This window comes from Pogoniulus pusillus, chromosome 17 (assembly GCF_015220805.1).
Source record: "Pogoniulus pusillus isolate bPogPus1 chromosome 17, bPogPus1.pri, whole genome shotgun sequence".
NCBI lineage: Eukaryota > Metazoa > Chordata > Aves > Piciformes > Lybiidae > Pogoniulus > Pogoniulus pusillus.
This window is the reverse complement of record NC_087280.1, coordinates 16475188-16489638: the sequence shown is the minus strand read 5'-3', so window position 1 is coordinate 16489638 and position 14451 is coordinate 16475188. Positions and strand designations below refer to the sequence as shown.

Genomic DNA, 14451 nt, shown 5'->3' with positions numbered 1-14451 from the left:
AACCACCTTCAGAATCAGGTGACCCATTGTGAGCCCGCTGTGTGCTCTTTACCTTCTCTGTTAGGAGTCATCACTAATGGGAAAGAGCGGCCAAACAGAACAGAGCAAGTTTATTTCTGATCTGCTTTTAACGTGATTTTGAAGCTTCTGTCTCTTGCATGTAAAACTGTAAGAGCTTCACCAAATCTTTGCAGTGACTTCCCTGCGTTGTTTGTGAACCCTCTGGTGACCTGGGATACCAGGTTCAAACAGCCTTTGTGGTACCTGTACTGTCTGCATCTTGGTTCCTGACCAAAATGGAGGAACAAGTTTGCCTAAAACCAGAAGGCAAAGGAAATACTTTTCAGAACATGTAATGAATGTGTGAGCTCAGAGATCTGTTTTTATTCTGTGCTTGTAAAAGAGACTTATAGCTTCTAATTAAGAGAGGAACTGCAGAGCTGGCTTGGGGAGATGTATCTGCTTCTACATCAAAGGCCTCAGATAGGAGATTAGCCTCAGATTAGGAGAATCTTCACCTCTGCATTTCTAATGTAAATGTTTAGATTGCAGGGAGAAAAAAAAAACTGGATGCAATAATTTAAAAATCACAGAGTCTAAGTACTCTATAAGTATTTTGAGTGTAAAAGGTTGCAAACATCTGATTTTAATTTAGACATTGACAGTCAAATCTGGCTCTTCAGCCTAGTCAATAAATTAGCTGAAATTTAGCTTCACATTCTTGAGAGCAGTGAGCAAAAGTCAGGTGAAAGGAAGCAAGGAGAGCAGCAAATGTGTTCTGCAGGGTATAGCACTGGTTTCTGTAGGTGAGACATTGTTCCTGTGGGAACAGGGATGTATGCTTTTGCAGGGGTGCTGATGGTTCTGTTCCAGAGCTAGAGCACAGCTTTAACAACATTTTAGGCTGTTCATTATAGTTTTAAGCATCTGTAACGATCTCATTCATATTTTGGGTAGCTCCTATGGAGGCAAGAATAACAGCTGAATCAAAACCAGCATTTTTTTTTCAGTCTGTGCCCTGATAACTGTATTAGAAATTACTTCAGTCCTGGAACTAGAATTGCTCAAGCACAAGAAGCACATTTTGAAACAAACATTATTTTGCACCACTGTATACTGGATAAAATAGTCCTTTTTTAAATGCACTGTTCACTGTGGACTATTCTATCTATTTTCCTTTCAAATGAGTACATGTTTTTGGAACTCCAATTACTCTATTTTCATTGCACATACCTTTACAAATGCAGCAGAGGAAACAACTATTGGAATAGTGCAAAAAAGTTCATCAAGTTCAGGCTATAAGGCTGGCACTGTACAACATCCTTTTGACTGTCTTGCTCTCCAGCAGCTTTGCTACTTTATGCCCTGATCATAGATTGAGTTATTTCCATTTCCCCCCATTTCTGGCTTACCTGGTGTGCTTCACAGTGGATGTTTCTCAACTGGGAGATTCCTCTGAACTGTCAGAAATCCACCAGGGCATTCAGAATAAATTTACTTTCAGGGAATAATTGCATGGAATTAATCCAACTGTCAAAAAAACTCGAGAGAAACATCTAGTTGGAAAGAGCATTTACAGCCAAAACAAAAAAGAACAATCCTTTTGTATTCACATTCAATGCTGCAGGAAAAGGTTTAGCTTAACCACACAAATCTTTCAGCAACGAGGGATTTTCCTTAGTAAGCAAAGTTTGTGTTGTGAGTGATCTATACATTCATACAGAATTGCACTTGAATATCAGGAGCAAGTGCAATTATGCAATGTATAAATCTGTAGAACATTCATTTATAGACATTCTTCTCTTGGTGCAAATGTCTGTGTCCTGGGTGGTATTTGGCAGGCAAATCTCACTGGTAGATTTTGTTTGGCCAAGGGTTTAGTTTGTATATGGCAAAATTTTGAATCAGATATTCAGAGTGCAGGCTTGAACAATAACATGTTTTTTCTTTCTTCTTGTTTCCAGAGGAGTCCCTTGTGGTGCTATCTTTGTGGAAAGCATAAGTCTCCCACTCTTGGAGGTGAGTTGCTCAGCTTGAGCTATGCTGTTCATTCTTTCAGTTCTATAAGTTCTCTTTCAGTCCCTCCTCATAGATAGCGTGCATTGAAAAGGCTGTGATATGAGCAAACCCGTTCCTAGGGGTGAGTGGTTGGTGACTGTTTAACCTGCTGTCCCGTACCTCTGAAGCGGTAAGAGAATTCCCATTGATTGATTGATTGATTGGTCTTTTTTTGGAGCAGTAGTGGTGCCCTCTAGTGATGCCCTCTAGTGGTCAGCTTCGTGAAAGAGCTTTCAAAGTGTTGCCTGGTAGTGTGAAGTTCGTGAAGCAAAAATGTGCTTGATACTGTATAGGGAATGTCATTGAGAGATCCTTACTCATCCATGCAGCTCTCCTGGTACCATTGCTTAACTTCTTGCTTATTGGGAAGGTAATCCTTGAAAATCAACTAGCTGTGTGATTAAATCAATCACTTTGTGATTTGTGATATGAATAAATGGCAGTATTGTCTATACAGGTCAGCCTGATGCAGGTGAGTTTGGTGCTAAGGCATATTTTGAAGTACTTGCTCTGCATTTGGCATGCTGTAACTCTTGCAGAACTGGGCAGGACAGCGTACAAGAGCCACTGCAGTGCTGCATGGTGCTAGAGTTGTGATGATCAAGAGTGTGAATTAGTCATTCCTTGTTAAATCACAATTGCAGCTGAACCACGCACCAAAGGCTGTGCCACAGGACAGACTGTGACTGTTCAGAGGCAGACAGGGGAAGCAGGCAAAGACAGACCAGCCCTCTTCATGGCTGAGAAAATGAAGCCCAGAGAGACTGGTCAGAAATCTCACAGGGATTTTGTATTGAGCTTAGAGCTGAACTCAGATCTCTTGGCTCTCTGCCTAGTGTCATACATGCAAACCAGGCTGCTGCTATAGGGACCAGCTTATGTATCATCTGGTGAAGTGTCACTGACTTCAGTGGGCAAAGGGAGCAGGCCCTTAGTGTGCATGACAACATGGTTCTTTCAGACTACATTGAGCACAGGCTGACAGAAACATCCCATCCCACTCTGTAAGTTATGCTTACATGGGTTTTCTTCTCTTAACACAGCCTTTTTCTGTGATGTTGTTTCCCAGTTTCCTGCTTAAAAGCTCAACTTTACAAAAAAGCAAAACTAAAAGTCATGAGATATTTATACTACTACAGCTTGGTCATTTTTTTTCCTCTTGGAAAAAATTGGTTAGCAGCAGTTTTTAAAATGTGCCAGAAAACATCAAGGCTATAAAATCTTTTATTTTGTTTTACTGGTAAGAAGAATGTTTTAAAAAAAATGTTCTTGGTGGAGTCCATCCAAAAATTGCCCAATGACTGCAGTAAAATAACCTGGAAAGCAGGTTATGCAACTGGCCTACTACTGTGGGTTGGGAAGTTCAGGGGAGAGTCACAAGTGACTTTCAGTTTACAGTTTATCTGCTGTTCACTTTTCAGCAGCCTGGAGTGGATCTTCATCCATAAATGGTGTAGAGATTCTGTTATCTCGCTGCACAACCCTTTGTGATTGTATCACAAAAACTTTGGCACAAGCCCCAACAACTTAAACAAATTGATACTTATCCCCCCCACTTCATATTCCTAACCCTCTTATCTCCAGGCAGACAACCAGAGATGGAGTCACCCCGAACTGCAAACACTATAAACTGGTATTTGTTTTGTTTTTTGCTCTTAGCCCCTGTATTTTGTCTAGGCTGATGAAAAAGGAGAAGCTGTCTTTCCCAATTTCCTGGCAGCTGTTCAGACTGCTCGACCAAATCATCCTTGCAGAATTAGAACCTATCTCCTCAGCTTCCTGATTCTTCATTTTTCCAAGCTGCACTCCCTTTCCAACCTTGAATGGGCCTTTTCTGTCTTAGAGAGAAAAATCCTTTCTTATTGTACAGTGACCAGAAAACCACGTAATTTTTCCAGTGTGTGGTCTGCTGCAGCTACCCTGAGATATTGGAGATTTTTCAAAATCAAAACAAAACCCACTTACAATTGTTCTTGGAACAAGAACACTTGTATAACTGTACTTGTTTTATTTTCTTTCTGTGTTACAAAATGACTTTCCTTGCATTATGTTAGCTGGTTTTGGAACCTTTCTGTCAAGTGCTCAACTGTATTCATGGCCTGGACTTGCTTCTCAGATTAAAACAGAACATAGAAAGCAACTGAAATGAGGATGCTGCCTTGCTTTGCAGTCAGTCATGGTGCTGCTTTAACTTGAAGCAATTGAATGGAGTTAGTAGTGAAGATGTTCAGAAGTGTTCCTTATGACCAAGCGCATTCTAAAGGCAAAAAACAGTGTTTGGAAATGTGGGAGATGCATTTTATCACCTAGAAAAAGAGATTGAGGACACTGAAGACACATTCTGCTCCAAAAAGCCTGGTTTTGAACTTGCATATATATATATATATACACATACATATATATATGCACCAGGGTTGCCCAGAATAAAGACTAACAACTTTTCCATGCTTAGAGCCATTTTTATTTCTGACATAGATGCTTTTAGCCAGGCTGATGTGGTCATGTTTGCACACCTCTGCCCCTCTACCCAATAAATTCTATTGGGCCTGTCCTTGTTATCTGCCTTTTCCTCAGCTCTTCATACCATCCATGAATGTTCTGCTGACAAACCTGCCTTTCCTTGGACTACCAGGAGGCTCAACACCTCTTTTAGGGCATCTGGATTGCAATGCACTGATAATATTGGCTGGCACCATTAGCAGAATTTTGCCATGAAACTGTTTGATTCCCAGTTTGGCAGACACACCTCTGTAGCCTCCCACTGCAGGGGATACCAAGCGTCTTGTATCCTGGGAAGTCTGTGGGCAGCTTCTGAAGACAGTCTCCGTCTTAAGAGAACCTCCAGAAATCTGACAGGTCTTTTGTTCAAACTGTGGTCCCTGAGATGAGATCAAGATTGGTAATTGTGAAACTTAGACCATATTAATTAGCAGTTCCAACACTGTTCTGGAAGCTTGTGCTGTCATGTTTTATGCCCACTGAGCACAATGAATAGCTCTTAAGCACTGGTTTTACTGGGATAATTTTTGGAAAACTAAAATACTTGAGACTCTGCCATCTCTGTTTTGCAAAGACTGTCAAGAATGGGATTAATCTGCAGAATCTATTCTAGTTGTACTGAAACCTCAGATTTTAAAGGTGTTGCTTTCAAATAAGCTTCAAATCTGTATTTTCTTAATACTTCTTGGTGTATGTAGAGGTGCAGGCACTTCCCCATTTTGGTCGACACATTTCTTCCCCAAATTGATCCAGTCAAAGGTGCATACTGGATTTTGAATGCCCAAGCTCAGTGGATGGTTGAAAATCCCAACCACGACATGTGATAAATGACAGATGTTAGAGATACTCCTGGGTGCAATGAAGAAGGTCGCAGACGTTTGCCTCTAATAATCAGTTTTAATTTATCTTTTCCTGCTGACAGCTTCATGCTAAGAGCAGGCCTCCATTTGATGTGAACACTGAAAAGCTGCTGCAGGCTACCACTGATTGGAATTCACTGGTATTAGGCTAATTGCATGCTCTACCATCATCTGTTTGCAATCAGAAAGAGGAAGCTTCTGAAGCTTGGGAATGAGAGAAAATAAAGTGTCTTGACAACTACAAAACATCAAGAATGCTTTGGAGGTTTTCCCATCACTGTTCTTGAGTATGAACAAAAGGGCACAGCTATGATGTTTTTTCCCCCATGTTCATCTTTACACTGCCTCCAGAACATATATATAGCAGTAAGGAACAGTGATAATTAATGAAAGTCCCCAAGCACTGTAAATTGATAATGAGTTGGAGTTCATGAATTGTTTTGGAAGAGGTTAGTTCATTATTGAATTAGTTGATGTAGCTCATTACTAAAATCATCCAATTGTTCTTTCTATGGATATTCAACTTAGCTTACAAAACACTCAAATTCAGTGCTTCTGGCTGTCCAGTTTAACTACCAGTTTTAAAACACACTCCTAGGGCACTATAGATACAGTGTTAGACCTTTTCTTATGCAGCAGGCAGAGGTTTTAAGAAAGTGGACAGAGAAAGTACCTTAATAACAGAAGACACTAGAATTAGTTTTGCTTCTGCTTAGGTCTAGAGGATTAGGCTAGAGGGAAGATTTGAGAGCCTTGCAGAGCATTTAGCTGTGCTCCACCAAGAGGCAGCATTGCACAGCACTGGAGGAGCTTGAAGAGAGCCAGGGCAGGGCCAGCTGACCCGGTGAAAATGGTCACCATACTGATCACCACCCACTTTGAAAAATGCTTGTGAGAAGTGCCACAGAGGGTACCATTGTGCTGGAAATGTGATACTTATGGACGAGCTACTAGCACTAGTTCAGTGGTAGGAATCTGACTCTTTCTGCCTGGCCAAGAGACGTGTAGAGGAGCAGCAAAAGCATGGGAAAGGCACTTTGCATCTCAAGATTGCTGAAACTGAAGTGTCAGGACTCTTAAGGAAAGAAGGATTTTACTCACAGGAGCACAGGCTGAGAGAACTGCTTTTTAAATTGCCAGGTTCCTGATTTCCTAGGAAAACTTTCAAACTTCATGGGAAAGGTCTGAAGATGAACTAATCTCAATCCTTGCCCAGCTGGAGTGAGCTCTTACAGCAACAGTTGTTTGGTGGTATGACCCAGTGCATCTTGTAGCTTACTTATTAAAACAAACAAAAGCCAACAAATAAAAGCAATTGTTAATCCTTTTGCCTTTTCAGGGATAAATTTCAGAGATGAGGCCTTACTGGTTACTACTCATTAGCAACTTTTGCTCCAGTGGAATACCAAGTGATGCCAATGGAGATTTAATGTGTTCTTAAAGTGAAGTATCTGCCCCAATGCTTTCTTATGTCACAGCCCCATTATTTGTGGGGGGGAACTGATCCAAAGCTAAGTCAGCAGAAAATCTGGCTAAACACAGCATGGCATAGGGGAGGTTCAGAGAGCCTTTGAAAGGTTAACATTTCAGGAGCCCTGGTTTGGTTTTTCATTTGTTTTAGGCAGTGAAAAAGAGAATAATGGCAATAATTGCTTGAAACATTGCTGTGGATCAGAAAATACATTTGTTAAAGTTTAAAATAAAAACCCCAGCCCTGAGCTGAGAGTGAATCCAAGCTCAGAGAAACATGAGGAGGTGTCACTAGAAGCTTTATAAGATTCACATCTTAAACTTGGCCAGGTATTGGCAGCAAGATGATTATGATTTTTATCTGTGGCAGCTGTTACATCACCATAGCTTCCTAAGCATATAGATGAAGCAGCACTGACCTGTTTCCAGAACATTAGTGAGCCTCTATATAGGTCCCTTCCATCCCAAACTATTCTATGATTAAGGACATCCTTTCAAACCCGGAGCAGAAGATGGCTGGCCAGTGGTAGTTCCAGTTAGAGATGCTTTGTTTGCCTTTTTCCCCCAACTTTTAAAACTTTAAAATAGCACTGACTTAAAAGAAACCAAACCAACAAACCCCCAAATGTTCCAGCTAACAAAACTGTGGGGCTGTTTAGTTTGAAAAAGAGGAGGCTGAGAGAAGATCTCATTGCTATCTATGGCGTTGTGGAGAGGTTGGTGCTTGTCTCTTCTCACGTGTAAGGAGGATAGAAAAAGGGAATAGCCTCAAGCTGTGACTGGGTAGCTTTAGACTTGATATTAGGGGGTGAAAAAATCACAGAGAGAGTGGTCAGACATTGGAATGGGCTGCCCAGGGAGGTGGTTGAGTCACTGCCCCGGACATGTTTAAAAATCATTTGGATGTGGTACTCGGGGATATGGTTTAGGGTGCACCTTGTAGAGTAGGGGTCTCAGTTGGACTTGGTGATCCTGAGGGTCTTCTCCAACCTGAATGTTTCTGTGATTCTGTGACCCGATGCAGGCTGTGGCAGTGCCTGCATTTCAAGTAGCTGAATCCTAGGGTAATAATGATGGCATTTTTAAAGGTGCTGTTAAGTGATATTTGAGGTCTTGTCTGTTAACTTTCTTTTCACCACATCAGATACAAAAAGACTCTTAGTTACAGTCATTGCTGAAGTAGTTGAGTTTGAAATAATGCAAGCTGACATAACACATTTTAAAGAAGAGCTACTTTCTTTACAGTGAATCTTCTAGTTATGCCAAAAATACAAATTCCAAAATATATTTGTAATAATAATAACAACAATAAAGATGCTGAAGCCTCCAGACATGCCAAATTTCCAGTCTCAGGGATACAAACTGTTTGCATTGTGCATTTTTCTTTCAGTTGTCAGATCCTCTCCTCTGAAGAGCAGGAACAGTTGGAGATAAAGCAGCATGGACCAGGAGAACAGGAAGAGATCTTGATGGCTCTCAGAACAGTAAGTAATTCTTTTTAAAAGACTATTTCAAAAGCATTTTTCTCTATGACTGTGATGTAACATGAACTGTGTGACCTAGGGAATCATCAACTGTGTTCTCTGAGAGGTTGTGAAGGTGGGATTGCATTACCTTGAAAATGGCATTTCTCCAGTGGGTTTCATACTGAGGTATCCTTATTCTCTGCCGAGAGGCCATCTCAAAAGAAGAGTTACTTACTTTGTAGCTCAGTTCCAAATCAAAAAGGTGGATGCAAATTGCCTTGTTTGTCAGAAGAATGATTATGTAGTCGCTGAATTAAAGCTTATTTAAAACTTTGCTGATGGTTGGTTAGCTGCTGAAAAAGAACATTGGCACTGTGGTGTTCCAGCAAAACTCCTCCAAACAGCAAGAGGTGTCAGGTTTTTTGCAATCAGATACGAGTGCCTTTGGGGGGTTAGGTGTATAACCACAATCACATGCACATACACTTCTAAACAGAGGCAGGGAATACATTTTGCTTTTAAATTCTGAATTTTAGTGGGAGTTTTCCAAAATCCCACCAGGAATGGTTTCATCCTAGCCTTACTCTGTTACATTTCTTGGCTCTGTACCAAGCTGTTTGACCACTGGTCTTAGAAGGAAGTGCTTTAACCACAGAAAACAAGGTTTGCAGATTCTGTGGATGATCCTGCAAGGAAAAGGATGGTTTCTCGAACACAGAACTCATGGCAGTGGAAGTTTTGGAGCTCTCTGTCAGAGAAATTGGGTTTTGTTACCATTGGTTTTCTGAAAACAAGACTATATAATAATCTCTACATGCAGATGATCTCATACTAAAATCAAAACAATCTTGTAGGACCTCTGATTCTGATTAAGCGCTTGGGCGGAAGGGACCCTGTTACCATCCTACCTCACTGGCAGGGGTTTTGTCATGAGACATTGGTTATGTTTTTGAAGCAAATACTTCTGTGATAAGTGTTATATTAAAACCCACAAGGATATGAATAATTCTTTTTTCAGTGACGAGTTTAAACTGCATGCAATAAATAAAACCAAGGCCACACATTGCCTCAGAAAGGTGAAAACAGAAATACTGAATGGCTCTGTTCATCCTGGCCTCTGAATGGGGTGAGGCCATGGGGAAAAATATCTTTTAATTGTGTTGCACAGCATAAGTGAATTACAACTACACAAGGCAACTTTCTTTCTGGTGTTTCCAGCTTTTGAATACTTGACTTTTCAACCTTAACATAGGTGGGTGGAGAGGTGGTTATTATTTTTGTTTTGTTTGTCATCACACAGCTAAATTCCACTCAGAAGTACTTGGTGTTTGAAATTTTGTTCTGCTAGTACATTCCATGTACTTAGTCTCAACTGCTGGGTTTTAAACTGAGCTAGGAATGACAGATTCTCCCTTACCAGGATTATTTTACTCATTGTGAAGTGAGGCCCTTAGCTGCCATCTTCATTTCTTTCTGATCATAAAACTCCAGCCATCAGACAAAGATCAGCAAGTCTCCTAAAGTGAATAGGCACCCCAAGGCAAACTGAGTGGCCTCCAAAGCAGTTGTGTCAAAGTGACATCAGCACTCAGATATTTTCATCTTGGCTCTTCCAGCAGCATCCAGTCAATAATGGGCAGCAGACCCAGTACACACTGACTCTCTTTATTGCTCCCCCACTGGGATCATGTCTCTTTGTACAAGACCCACAACTAAACTTTGTTCCATATCGAAGGACTTGCCCTCGAAGTCCATGCAGTGCACTGTTATCCTTCAGCCAGAGCTTGCTTACTGAGTAGTTGTTGTGCTAAAATCCAGCCTTGTGATCTTGCAGGTTCTCTCATGATGTTCTCCGACTGCTGGGCATCAACATTTAGGGATTTTAGATACCTTGTAACTGTTTTATGGCCAACTGTCAACTGAAAATCACTCCTGGTATTGCCACCAACCAATTCTGAGAAGCTGAAAAATCCATTGTATCTGTGGTATTTAGTTTCTCAGTGTGGAGAAAGTATAGGCTGGATGTTAGGAGGAAGTTCTTCACAGAGAGAGTGATTTCCCATTGGAATGGGCTGCCCAGGGAGGTGGTGGAATCACTGTCCTTGGAGGTCTTCAAGAAAAGACTGGATGAGGCACTTAGTGCCATGGTCTAGTTGACTGGCTAGGGCTGGGTGCTAGGTTGGACTGGATGATCTTGGAGGTCTCTTCCAACCTGGTTGATTCTATGATTCTATGATGATAATGTCTATCTCCACTTTAAAGTGCTGTAATAGAGATTAAAAATAACCTTTAGCATCTAAGTATTTTAGCTCTTCAGTATTACTGGTAATTGTCTAAGATCAATCATTCCTGTAACACCACCTAATGGAATTCCCTACTTTACAAATGAGAAATGGATGCACTGACAAGGATGAGAACTTGTTGTGAAGCCTCCTTCTCTAGAGACTTCCAGTACCTGCCTGAATGTGCTCCTGTGTGACCTGCTTTAGGTGATCCTGCTTTGGCAGTGGGATTGGACTCAATAATCTCCTTTCCAACCTCTACCATTCTATGATTCTCTGAACTTGTCTTATGCTCTTAGCAGAGGTGGGGGAGGAACAGAAGACTATGTTGATGTTCTTGGACTGAGATACTGAGCCCTCCCTCTCCTGGAGTGTACCTTTTGGGGGAGAAAGTAATTTTTGCCAGCCCTCCCCCTGTCTCCTTACTAATGTCTTTCCATGTAGAAATAATATTTGGAAAGCAAGCTTGTGCCTTCTGAAGTGGTTTCCATCTTGCTGTCGTCCTAAGAGAACTTTAACCTTTTTTGAATGATCATTTTCAGCTACATATAATTTCAAATCCATAAAAACCCAAGTCCCCTTGTATTTATATCCACTGCAGCAAACTATACCTTTAAGGAGAGAACATTGCTGCACTGTGACTATCTGAATTTATTGGCTATTAGTAGCGTTATAGTGTGGGGCTCACAGTTTAGAACTCTGATTTCAAGCCTAATGCAGTCAGGAAATATAAAAATACACTTATTTATGTCATCTACTAAAAATCTCAATCTGTGTTACTGCTGGTCTAACCAAATCTGTGTTTATGTTGGAGATGAATGATCGGTTTGTAGCTGCCTGTGTTCCTAGCCGTGCTGAATGGAATGATTCTGCAGCACAACTATGTGTGTGTATATACATTTTTTTCAACCTTCTTTTTATTTACTGTGTGTGGCAGCTATTTCCTTCCTCCCAGAACCCACTGCCTAGTCCTCAAGAGCTCTGCAGCTGTCTGACTCCTATCAAGCTGCACATGTGAAGTGATGTGATTTATTGAATTGCCCTAGGTCATAAAAATTCAGGCAAATATTTCTTTCCTACCTGTTCACTGTTGTGAGCTCAGATCTGATTCATTTTTCCAAGCCTTTGGAGTATCAGCAGCTACTTTGGCTGATATTTGTGTAATCTTTCCCTGTTTTTAACCTTTAGGAGAATATCTTTGAATAGAACTAGGAGATGTTCACACAGCATGTGAGATCCCATCCTGTCCCTCTGGTAATAACTGGTTAGGGAGAAGCTGCCAGAAAAGATGGACCAGACAGAGGTGTTTTTCCAGAAGATATACAAGCTTTTTAGGGTGTGGCATTCATAGAATCATGGAATGGTTTGGGATGGAAGGGACCTCCAAAGATCTAGTCAAACCTGCCCCTGCAGTAAGCAGGGACAACTTCCACTAGATCAGGTTCCTCAAAGCCTTATCAAGCCTAACCTTGAATATCTCCAGGGATGGGGGCCTCAACTACCTTCCTGGGCAACCTGTTCCAGTGCTCCGTTACCCTCATGATAAAGAACTCGTTTCTAACATCCAATCTGAATCTACTGCTCTCTAATGTGAAACCACTGCCCCTCATTCTATCACTACAGGCCTTTGTAAACAGTCTCTCTCAGTCGTCCTCAACAGCCACAACATATCAGTGAAATGATCCCCTGTAAGGTATTTTCCACTTGAAAACTAATCTCTTCAGTCTCTCCCCAGTGAGGTGGATAAATCTCTATTATTTCTGTGTTCAGGACTGAAGGTGCTGAGAGGAGTTCACTGCTCTTACACAAGGCAGAGCTTGATGCAGTCTGAGCAGACAGTGAGGGTCCTGACACCAACAAGCCTCGTAGCTTTTTGTTTTCAAGCACTGTCTATATTTTTACAGCCTGTTCAGGTCAATCTATATTAATTTCTATCCCGATGGCAGGATGCTAATTTTAGTGCCTACAACATTGTATGACCTACCTGACCTGCTGAGCCATGTGCAACCCAGCTGACAGAACCTGCTTTCTGCCAAGAAGCAGGAAAGGTATCTCCATACCTGTTGTGTTCCACCAGCTTCCCTGAGCTGTTCAGTGATTAATTACGAGGACTCAGACTTAATTCACCCTTTATCCTTTCTTTATATCTCAGATTAAGTTTTATAGCACATTTTAGAGCTCACAAGGAGTATATTTGAGAGCACACTGTCTCTAGTAGTCTCTACAGAACAAGAAGGCAGTAACTAGACAATCTCTAGAGATTCCTTCACTGTTTTGTAAGCTCCCAGTTTTACTGGTGATATCTGACTTGGTGCTGTTTATCATCAGAGATCCATTCAGATAATAAAAAAACTCAACTCCCCAAACTATTAGAAAGGAGCTTTGCACTTTCAGATTCTGCTCTAGATGAGAAGGAAAATGATTCAGTGAATATAAATTAAATGGCAGTGAGAAAATACTCAATGGAGCTCTGGGAAGCCTCTTGGAAAGAAAATTAGAGGCTTGAGTCTTTCATCACCAGAGGTAAAATATCAGATCAAACATTATAGAAAGAAAAAAACATCACCTTGTATAAAACACCTTAAAAATCTGGTTTCAAACTGCAGGTGCCTAGAACTTCCTAGTGGAGATAGCTACACCTCTGTAGCAAATCGTAGACAATAAACTTTTCTGTCTCAGTCATGTTTCACAGATTCTCCAGAAGCAGCCCTAGACTCCAGCTGATTGTGTGAAGCACATACAGGGAACTGCCTGGCACAGTAAAGACCACATAGGCTTTCCTGCAATGGACACAAAGAACTCTTGTCTCATTTTTCCAGTCAAGGGTCCCTTGATAAACACTTTGCAGGAGGACTTCTCTCTGTTGATCTAAAGTGATATATTTGAGTAAACCATGTCAGCCGGGCTGCAGCAGCTTCCATTCTGTTACCTTCTTTCAAAATAGTTTTAATTTTGGTACACTTGAAGTGTTCCTGGGATGAAAGAATACACACAGCCATCTCAGCTACCTTTGATGTCTCATAAGAAGCAGGTCTGACTCCCTTAAGCTGTGAATGCAGAGGGTGCTTTAGTGTAATTTCCTGGAACAGGTACAGCTGAGACACTTTGACTGCCCAGACTAGCTCTGCAATATGCAAGACCTCTTGGCATCAGCACACTTAACCTTTTTGTTCAGCAAACTTCCCATCCTGTGTAGGTGGACAATGAATACTAATATGATGCAAATTATTTCCTTTTAAATGTGAAGGGTCTCTGATTAAAACCACACTGTCCAGGAACTCTGAGTCTGTTCTAGTCCCATTGAACAGAACTCCCTTGTTACCTTTGATTTCAGTGATTGCAGGATCAAACTCTTCGTTTCAAATAGGTTGCAAGTAAATTTTTTTCCCCTCTGAAACTGAGGGTGAATTACCAATTCAGTTAAAAAGTGTAAAGAATACACAGACGAAAAAAGATGAAAAACCTGGGAGGATCTGGGGGAAAAAATCAGAAAAAGGAAAAAACCAGTGTTAAGTGTCTTGAGTGTCCAGTTTGCTGTAGGAATACTTCCCCATGAGGGTGGTGAGGCACTGCAACAGGCTGCTCAAAGAAGTTGTGGAGGCTCCAACCTTGAAAGCATTCAAAGCTAGGATGGATTAGGCTTGGAGCCCCAGAAGGTGTCCCTGACCATGGCAGGGGGATTGGAACTAGATGATTTTTAAGGTCCCTTCCAGCCCAAACCGTTCTATAGTTCTGTGAATCTAATTCATCCATCTCTGGCATAGAACTTCAGTTGTGTTAAGATTATTAGTACCCATCTCTTTATATTCTCCACTT

The 14451-nt window shown here is 41.2% G+C and overlaps 1 long non-coding RNA gene across 1 annotated transcript in view; it reads left to right on the top strand.

Moving 5' to 3' along the window:
• The first annotated feature begins 1962 nt into the window (after positions 1–1962).
• The window catches only part of LOC135182716 (uncharacterized), a 50005-nt gene continuing 37516 nt past the window's right edge, over positions 1963–14451 (top strand). The window contains exons 1-2 of the long non-coding RNA XR_010305282.1: positions 1963–2019; positions 8278–8371. This is a non-coding gene — a long non-coding RNA (uncharacterized LOC135182716). The remainder of the gene's footprint in view (positions 2020–8277; positions 8372–14451) is intronic.